Source organism: Bubalus bubalis, chromosome 2, assembly GCF_019923935.1.
Source record: "Bubalus bubalis isolate 160015118507 breed Murrah chromosome 2, NDDB_SH_1, whole genome shotgun sequence".
In the NCBI taxonomy this organism is placed as follows: Eukaryota; Metazoa; Chordata; class Mammalia; order Artiodactyla; family Bovidae; genus Bubalus; species Bubalus bubalis.
Window position 1 is genome coordinate 37,466,927 of NC_059158.1, and position 9,187 is coordinate 37,476,113.

The 9,187-nt window shown below is 45.6% G+C and overlaps 1 long non-coding RNA gene across 3 annotated transcripts; it reads right to left on the reverse strand.

Annotated features, from left to right (window-relative positions):
• Window positions 1-835: 835 nt before the first annotated feature.
• On the reverse strand, window positions 836-8,936 carry LOC123329956. 3 transcript variants are annotated; one of them, XR_006545599.2, is made up of 3 exons: window positions 6,303-6,738; window positions 4,680-4,854; window positions 836-1,785 (listed from the first exon to the last, which is right to left on the reverse strand). It is a non-coding gene; the product is annotated as an uncharacterized LOC123329956 (long non-coding RNA). The 3 variants fall into 3 exon arrangements; XR_006545600.2 differs by lacking the exon at window positions 836-1,785 and adding an exon at window positions 8,592-8,936 and having other exon boundaries at window positions 4,579-4,854; window positions 6,303-6,544; XR_006545597.2 differs by lacking the exon at window positions 836-1,785 and having other exon boundaries at window positions 4,579-4,854.
• Window positions 8,937-9,187: the final 251 nt, after the last annotated feature.

Here is a 9,187-nt window from a genome sequence, read left to right on the forward strand (position 1 = left end):
AAACTCACCTCTTGGCCCAAAATGGCCAGTGCAGCTCCAGCCATCACATCTACATTCCAGGTACCAGGAAGGAGAAGGACCCACCCAAACTTTCTATGATTCTGACACTAATTCCAACCTGTGTTCTTTTTCCACCCCAAAATTCTCCAGAGTCAGCTGTGTGTCCTACAACTCAATTCTGACACAATCTACTTGGAGATATTAATAGTATCAGAATCCCACAGCTTAAGGGCTCAGTCCTGCAAGACTGTTCTCCACTTCAGACACCAGTTTTAAGTCCAGTTTTGTCTCCTATGCTTCTGAGCAACTGACTATTGATTAGAAGTTCCCCACAGTCCTCTCCTTGGGTTTCATTAATTTGCTAGAGCAGCTCACAGAACTCAGAGAGACATTTTACTTACTAGCTCACCAGTTTCTTATAGAAATATATACATTACTCAGGAACAGCCATTGTAAGAGATGCACAGGGCAAGATGTGTGGGAAGGGGCAGAGAACACTTCCATGTCCTGTACGAGGTGTTCACCAACCTGGACATTCTCCAGAGCCTTCTCACTGAGGACTCGTCATACATGCATGGTTGATTCATCTTTGGCTACCAGTGACTGATTCAGCATCACTCCCCTCCCAAGAGGTCAGGAGGGTATGACTGAAGGTTCAAACTCTAACCAAATGGTTGACTCCCCAGCAACCAGACCCCATCCTTAGGTGTTTTCCAAAAGTACCATTAACATAGCAGAAGATGCCTTTATGACTCTCATCACAGGAAATTATAAAGGATTTTAGGAGCTCTGGGCCCAGACCAGAATGAAGACCAAATTATATTCTAATAAGAGTATATCACACCTTCCTGTAAGGACACTTCTTTTTTTTAGCTTTTTATTTTGTATTGGAGTATAGCTGATTAACCATGTTGGGAGAGTTCCAGGTGGACAGCAAGGGACTCAGCCATACATGTGTATGTATCTATTCTCCCCAAACTCCCCTCCCATTCAGGCTGCCACATAAGATTGAGCAGAGTTCCCTGTGCTATACAGTAGACCTCATTGGTTACCCATTTTAAATATAGAAGTGTCAGTTCCAAGCTCCCTAATTGTCCCTTTTCTGCATCCTTCCCCACTGGCAACCATAAATTCATTGTCTAAGTCTGTGAGTCTGTATCTATTTTGTAAATAAGTTCATTTGTATCATTAGGACACTTCTGATAAGTTGCATTTACCTCTACCACTTACACCTCCGTGGCCAGAACTCAGTCACATGGCCACACCTAGTTGCAGGAAGGGCTGGGAAATGTCTTCTTTCTAGAAGCCATATGCCCAGCCACAAAGAAGGGCACCGTGGACTCTGGAAGCAACTGGTCATGATGAGGTAATAGTGGCCATGTGCGTTGTGACCAGACAGGCCTGGCTTCCATTCTTTGTTACCTTAGTTAGACTCTTCCTCTGAACCTGGGTGCCCTTCTCCTTAAACAGCGATGTAGGATTTTTGTGAGAACTCGATGAAATAACGGACACAAAGAACTTTATAAGCTGTCAAGTGCCGTCACTTGTGAGATATCCCTGAGCTTGTATGCACTGTGGCCCCATTGATGAGTTGGAACTGCTTTACCAGGATGTCAGCAAAAAAGTTTGGGATGGAAGAGGGAAGTGAGGAATGTGGTGTTGGGGCTTTTTCCAGACTGAGAGGGCTTAGGGCAGGGAGGCTGTGAATCAGGTACTGAGGGCACCTGGAGGGGTGTCCACATATCTTTGGAGAAGGCATCTTCAAGCAAAGCCCCATGGTTGTACCTGAATTGGGCAAGAGAGTATGAAAGCAGTTAAATAGCTTCCCTCATAATCCAGTCATCTTTGGAGCCTCCTCCATCATCTGACCCCACAAAGCTTCTGTCCTTGGACCCAACCAAGGTGAAGATTACTTGCTGAGGTCCTGTTTTCCTCTTCGTGGGCAAATGAAATCATTGCTTGGTTTAGCTGAGGTGCCCTTAGTTCCTTGTAGTAATTATTGCTCTATCAGTGAATGGAAAGGTTTTAATTTCACAAGGGTGCGGGCAAATCGTGCATTTTGCATTTATTATGCCTTTAATCAATACAGTAAGAGAATTAAGAGGTCCCAGCAAGCCTTGTGATGTTACCTAAGCTAATAAAAAATGAGCCTACATAACTACAGACAAGACCCTAGCTGATGTACTTGTCAATAACTGGGGACCACATTTTTCTGTCTTGTACCACATTTTCTCTGGTTTATTCAGTTATTGACTAAAAGCATGTATGTTTTTAGTGGCAGGGCCAGTCTATCATTTCTGCTACAGTTTCAGGTTTTATGTCATCTTCTTTCATGTCAACCTGATTACATTGCATTTCAACCTCAAGTCTGGTCATCAGTAATCTCCATCATCTCCATTGCTTGTTTTTTCTCAACACTTACTGCCTTCTAGTATTCTCTCTATTTTGTTTAACTCGTTTATTCCCTGTCTGTCCTCTGTTTTGTCTCATTTATTCACTGCTGTGTCTGTCCTTGGTGCCTAGAACAATGCCTGGCACATGACAGAAACTCAAGAAATTATTTGCTACTGCAAGGGATGAAATCACCTGGTATGATGGTTGTGTACAGAGTGGGCAACAGTTTCTAATGTCACTTTTGGCTCTAAAATTCTGTGTTTCCAGATGCTGGGTATATAGTGTATGCTTGCCCCAGCTGGTTGATTAAATAAATGGATGAATCAAATGTTACATTACAATGATGGAAAATAATGTCATGTTCCATCCGATAGCCGCCCTTCCCCACTAGCTGTTCCGCAGACCCAGCTGGCCAGAAGGAAGGAAGCATGGAGAACAAGCATATATTCTCTGCCCTTATCTCTCCAGCACACAGCCAATTTTTAAAATAGCATTTAATGACCATTGCATAAAGATGTCACTGCATCAGTGCCGTCCCCAAGCAGCTGGGAGACTGGGAAGCCCCTGTCTTTCTGCGACATCCCTCCCAGGGACCGCAGAGGGGGCTTCCTGGCCCAGCTCACCTACTTCATTTGTAACCCAACTCCCAGGATAGGGTATTCTGCTAAATACACCGGCTCCCTTATTGGTCTCTCCTATGGTAATGCTCTTGCTACACAAGCCAGACAATTAGAGGTAATTGGGATAATCGGCATTTATTATGGCAATTTGCATTTCTACAGCAGGCAGTACAGAATTTACCACCCGGCTTGGGAATGTGCTTTTTGGATCTGCGGTGAATGCGGCTCTCCATTCTGAAGCACTTTTTAGAGCCCACAGGATTTGTCCCTCCTTTGCTCTCCTGATGTCCTTAGGTCTGCTTTAGGTGTGAATCTCCCCAATCAATCAAAGGGGAGCATGCGAATTAGGGTCTCAGAACTAGGGAAGCCTCACTTCCATCACCTGGGACATGGGAGGAGCCCTGGGTCTGTGGCCAGACCCCTCGTGATTGATTTTTCACTACATTGACCAGATGTTTGGCTTAATTGGCAGAATTGTTTTGCTGTCTCAGCTGAGTAGCTCAAAACTCAAGCCTGCTGTTATGTGATGGCCCCACACACAAGCCCAAGGGGCTTCTGAACACAGGGGTGCCTGTTCCTGTCTGCAGCACCTCCTCTGTCACGAACATTTTCCTTGTGCCCAGCTTCTTGGGTATCCGCTTGTCCCTCTCATGAATGAGGGCAGCGGTATGCAATGACCATAACTGTCAGCTCTCTACTGCAGCTTCCTGGGCTGGAATCTCTTCTCCACCAGTTGTTAGCTTGGTGACCATGGGTTCCTTAACCTCTTGGTGCTAGTTTCCTTATCCTTCAAGTGGAGGTAACAATAGTACCTGACTCTAGGATTGACTTCCCTGGTGGCTCAGATGGTAAAGCATCTGCCTGCAATGTGGGAGACCTGGGTTCGATCCCTGGGTTGGCAAGATCTCCTGGAGAAGGAAACGGCAACCCACTCCAGTACTCTTGCCTGGACAATCCCACGGACGGAGGAGCCTGGTAGGCTACAGTCCATGGGGTCGCAAAGAGTTGGACACGACTGAGCGACTTCACTTTCACTTTCTAGGACTGACATAAAAATCAAGTGAGAAGGGCTTCCCTGGTGGTCCAGTGGTTAAGATGCCACGCCTCTAATGCAGGGGGCATGGGTTTGATCCCTGGTTGGGAGATTATGATCCTACATGCTGCGCAGTGCAGCCAAAAAAATAAAAAAGTTAATTTTAAAAAATCAAGTGAGCATATATTTGAGTCCTTTAGCAGAAAGCCAGAGACAGATGTTAGATGCTCTCATTAAAAGGTCCTCTCTCCAGCCACTCTGCAAGCCTTCATTATGTATTTTCACCAACTCATCTACAAGGCACACAGTTCCAAGGGTCCCCAAGGAAGCACAGATGAAAATGCTTTACCAGTTTGGAGAAGGGAGAAATTGATCTGGGTGTGGACAACATGCAGGTTTTTCAGGGGAAAGAGGTAGCATTTGTTCTGGGCCTGACGAGACTGATAGATAAGACTGACAGAGAGGAGATGGAGGCCATTAGGAAGCAAGAAATGGTGGGCTGTGCATCAAGACAAAGGGCACATGTTTGTATCTGTACCTAAAATATCTCTATTTACATGAAAAATGTTTTCAATTTCACTGCAATTTACAAACAAGTTATACATTACTCACATCCTCCCCAAGTCTCTTACCCGGTCCCATCTATCACCCCTGGGCAGGGATACCAGGGGGCCTGTGTCAGCCTGTGTCAGCTGGGCCTTTTCCGTGGCAGCTCCTCTGGTCTAAGACTTTACTCCTTTGACAGTCCCATCATAGACTCTGTCCACTTTGTTGAGAATGTGGCAGCCAAGCTGGAGATACAGTTTCCTTGGATTAATAGGAAAAGAAAAGTGTTAGATGATACGGGCAACAGATCACTAGACTCTTCAGAGCCCCCAGCCTGCCTGCCTAGGAGAAGAACCTGGCTTTCCTTCTTAGGGAAGAAGCAATGTTTAGCCAGTTTCCATAAACAGGAAAGATTGCTTCTGTTGCAATTGGCCCTATGGGTTCTTGGAAAGCATGTGTGAAATAAACTAAAGCATTCACTGAAGCCTCTTTTCACCCAGCATTTCAGTTAGGATAAAGGTGAAGCTGCTGTTACAGAGTCCTGAGAGAGTGGCTTAAATAAGAGGAAAGTGTGTTTTACTCTCATAGAACAGTCTAGTTGGTTCAGGCTGGTGGGACCACTGTGATTGAAAGAATGTTCAGACCCAGGTTCCTTCCATCTTGTGGCTCAACTCTCCCCTGGGCATTGTGCTCATTTGCGTGGTTGGAGCTGTGAGGCTGGCACATTTGCTTTCTAACACGTGGGGACTGGAAAGAGAAGCTGAGCTTAAAGGCTCTTCCTTAGAGCAAGTGATGCAGAAGCTGCACTCATCACTTCTGCACACTTTCTTTTGAAAATACAAGATCACATTGTCACACCTAACCCTACAAGGGGCTGGGAAATAGTCTCTGGATAGTACTTTGTGCCCGGTGGAGCCCTGGGGAAGGGATGGGTTCTGTTAGCATAAGGAATCTGAGTGTGAGTGTTTCTGCTCTGACTGTTGAGGAAATAGAAGCAGCTGAGGTTTATTTCCCATTGCTCTGGACCATCACCTCCCAATGAAACTGGAGCTTAGAGCCCAATTATGGAAAATAACTGTGGACAGCTGTGGTGTGTACTCAGTTGTGTCTGACTTTTTGTGCCCTCGTGGACTATAGCCTGCCAGACTCTTCTGACCATGGAATTTTCCAGGCAAGAATACCGGAGTGGGTTGCCATTTCCTAAAGGATCTTCCCAACCCAGGGATCGAAACTGCATCTCTTGCATCTCCTGCATTGGCAGGTAGATTCTTTACCACTGCACCACCTGGAAAACTCAGGACAGCTGTGGAGCTGAGCACTAAAAGGAACATGTGTTGCGATTTTCTGAGACTGCTGGGCTTCTGCTGCTCTTAAGCAGGACCTCATTTCATGAGGTCTTCCTGCCTCCTACACCAAGGCCATCCCTGCTCACATGGAGGAACAGAACCAAGGGTCAACAAAACCTCCCTTCTGGTGAACTGCCCATTCTCTGATTTAATCTGACACTGGTTCATGTTTGCAAAGCAGTATCTATGGTTTCTGTTCCTTGTGGCTACCCTAGGATGAAGGCTGGCAGATTTTCTCCACATCATCAAAGAGAAGACAGGCTCAGTGAAGTTAGATGTATTAATTAGGATAAGCTAGTTATGCTTTAATAACAAGCAGCCCCCAATCTTGGTACCCAAACACAACAGAAGTTTACTTCTTACCCACACAAAGTAAAAGGGGCCTGAGAGACTCTTCAGGGCAACTGTCTTCCATGTGGTCCTCAAAGATCCAGGATGATGATGGCTCCATCTTCTTGTACATTCATCATCTGGAACATGAAGCCAGCCCTTTGGTCCTCAAAGCGGGGCAAGAGAAAGACCAGGTAATCATGTCTGATGAAGATACACAGTCTGCTCATGTTCCATTGTGACGTAGTCACAGAGCTCACAGACCTGCAAGGGAGCTGAGAAGTGTTGTCTGGAAGTTGGGTATGGGTGAATGTTAGACATGAATTTTTTGCTCAAGATCTCATGGAAAATAATGGCACAAAGCCTTTTTTTTTTAATGATTTAAAATTGTGGTGCTGGAGAAGACTCTTGAGAATTCCTTGGACTGCAAGGAGTAAAATCAGTCAAGCCTAAAGGAAATCAACCCTGAATACTCATTGGAAGGACTGATGCTAAAGCTCCAATACATTGGCCATGTGAGGAGCAGAGCTGATTCACTGGGAAAAACCCTGATGCTGGGAAAGATTGAAGGCAGCAGGAGAAAGGGGCAGCAGAGGATGAGATGGTTGGATGGCATCACCAGCTCAGTGGACATAAGTTTGAGCAAACTCCAGGAGATAATCAAGGACAGGGAAGAGTGCTGCAGCCCATGGGGTTGCAAAGAGTCAGACACAACTTTAAGACTGAACAGCAACAGCAAGCTTTTTAAAGAGTTTTCTCATTTCTGATGTAACCCTAGTCTGATAATAAGGCAAGCTTCATCTATTTTTTTCCCCTAGAAATCACAACAAATAATTACCTTTGTGACTGATAAGATAGTCATTTGGGGGAGAAAAAGGCTAATCCCATAACCAGAACCTTCTTGTGAGATGCTAGGCTTTCTTGCAGAGTAGGCAGCTTACTTATATTTCAAGGCCCCAAATCCACATAATTACCATCCCTTTTTTTGGATTAGAGCCGTGGGAAAGCCCTCTTAAAATGCACACTTTCTCTTGGCTTGGAGACAGGCATGTACAATCATCATTATTCATTCACACCTCCATATGGCGATGGTATTCTTAGTGGGCAGAGACTGGGAATCAGAACAGGTGTGTTTCAATAGGGGAAGAGGAGGAGGAAAAAGAGGAAAGGGAGGGGAGGTGCAGAAGGGAGAGTGTGAGATGCCCAGAGTGGAGAGACACTGACCAGTCTAATCCTTCATTGAGTAAAAAACTGAAGGGCTGTGTGGTTGATCTGCTACTGGCTAGAGAAAACATGTATGGGGTGAGGGGAACTCTGGAATGCCGTTTTCCCCAGGTGCCAAAATTCCTCTAAGTAAGCATTAAGTAGGGCTGCCTTTCAGACTTGTTCCCATGGCCTTGACCCAAGGAACAGAGCTGCTCCTCCTTCATTCTTCTCTTTTCTGTTCCTCCTTGGAGGCACCCATGAGCCTTGAGCTCTGGACAACCATTTAATAACGATGTAACCACAGAGAGGCTTTAACTCTCTGTTTTCATTTTCTTCCCTTGTAAAATGAAGATGGAAATATTCTCTCTGGAGTTCTTGGAGAATCAAACGTGCAAAAAAAAAAAATACCAGTTTTTTTTTTTTTTTTTTAACTATAAAGAGCTGTGCACAGTAAGGGGTTAGCATTGTACTATCATCATCGTCGTCGTCGTCATCCTCACCATTATTTTACTCCTGTATATGAGAGCAGAAGACACAAAGATAGCAGCAATTACTAGTATCCAGAGTAGTTATCGAGTCTGGCTATTTCTGGCTTAGGAAACAAATTTGTCAGCATGCCTGGGTCTGGTTTCCCTCAGCCTCTCTTTCCTCAATCCAGTTCCCCCGGTATGATTTCATTTTCCTCTGACTCTCTGTGCCTCCTCTTTTTAGTCTGAAAAGAATCCACACTTCTGGATATCTGGGTTAGATTTAATCACTGTACAACAGATAACCGGGGCTTCCCAGGTGGCGCTAGCGGTACAGAACCCTCCTGCCAATGCAGGAGATGCGGGTTCAATTCCTGGGTCAGGAAGATCCTCTGGAGGAGAAAATGGCAACCCACTCCAGTATTCTTGCCTTGAAAATCCCATGGACAGAGGAGCCATGGACAGAGGAGCCTCATACACTCGATGAGGCCACAAAGAGTAGGACATGACTGAGTGACTGACCACACACACACACACACACACTCACATAACAAATGCTGTGGCTTAAATAACACAGACGTACTGCCTCACTGTGTCTTGTAGATCCTCTGCTCAGAATCTCACGTGGCTGAGATCAAGGAATTCTTACCCGGAGGCTCAGGTAGGGAGATAGCCACTCCCAAGCTCTCTCAGATTGCTGGCAGAATTCCGTTACCTGTGGCTGTAGGACTGAGGCCCCTACTCTCTTGTTGGCTGAATCCCGTAGCTCCTAGAGCCTGCCTGCTGTCCCCTGCCACGTGGCCCTTCCACAGCATGGCAGTGTGTACCTTCAAGGCCAGCAGGAGAAATCTCTCTGATCTTAGAAAGGGCTGAGTCCCTTTTAAGGGCTCACCTGATTAAATCAGGCCCATGCAGTATAATCTCCCCTTTGATTAACTCAAAGTCAGTTGATTAGGGACCTTCTTCAGTAACATCCACAAAACTCTCCTGTCATATAATGTAACATAATCATGGGAGTAATATGCCAGCATATTCACAAGTCCCCACATTCCACTTCCTCACCCTGAGTGGAGAGGGAATTGTTCAAGAGCTGGGCCTCTTGGAGGCCATCTGAGCGTTCTTCCTACCACAGTATCCAAGAGGTTTCAGTTCAAGCTGAACTCTATTCAACAAAGATTGGGTCTTCTCTGGTACCCTAAATATGAAAGATGCAAAGAGGCCTAGAAACAAGTAATTGTTGGAGTG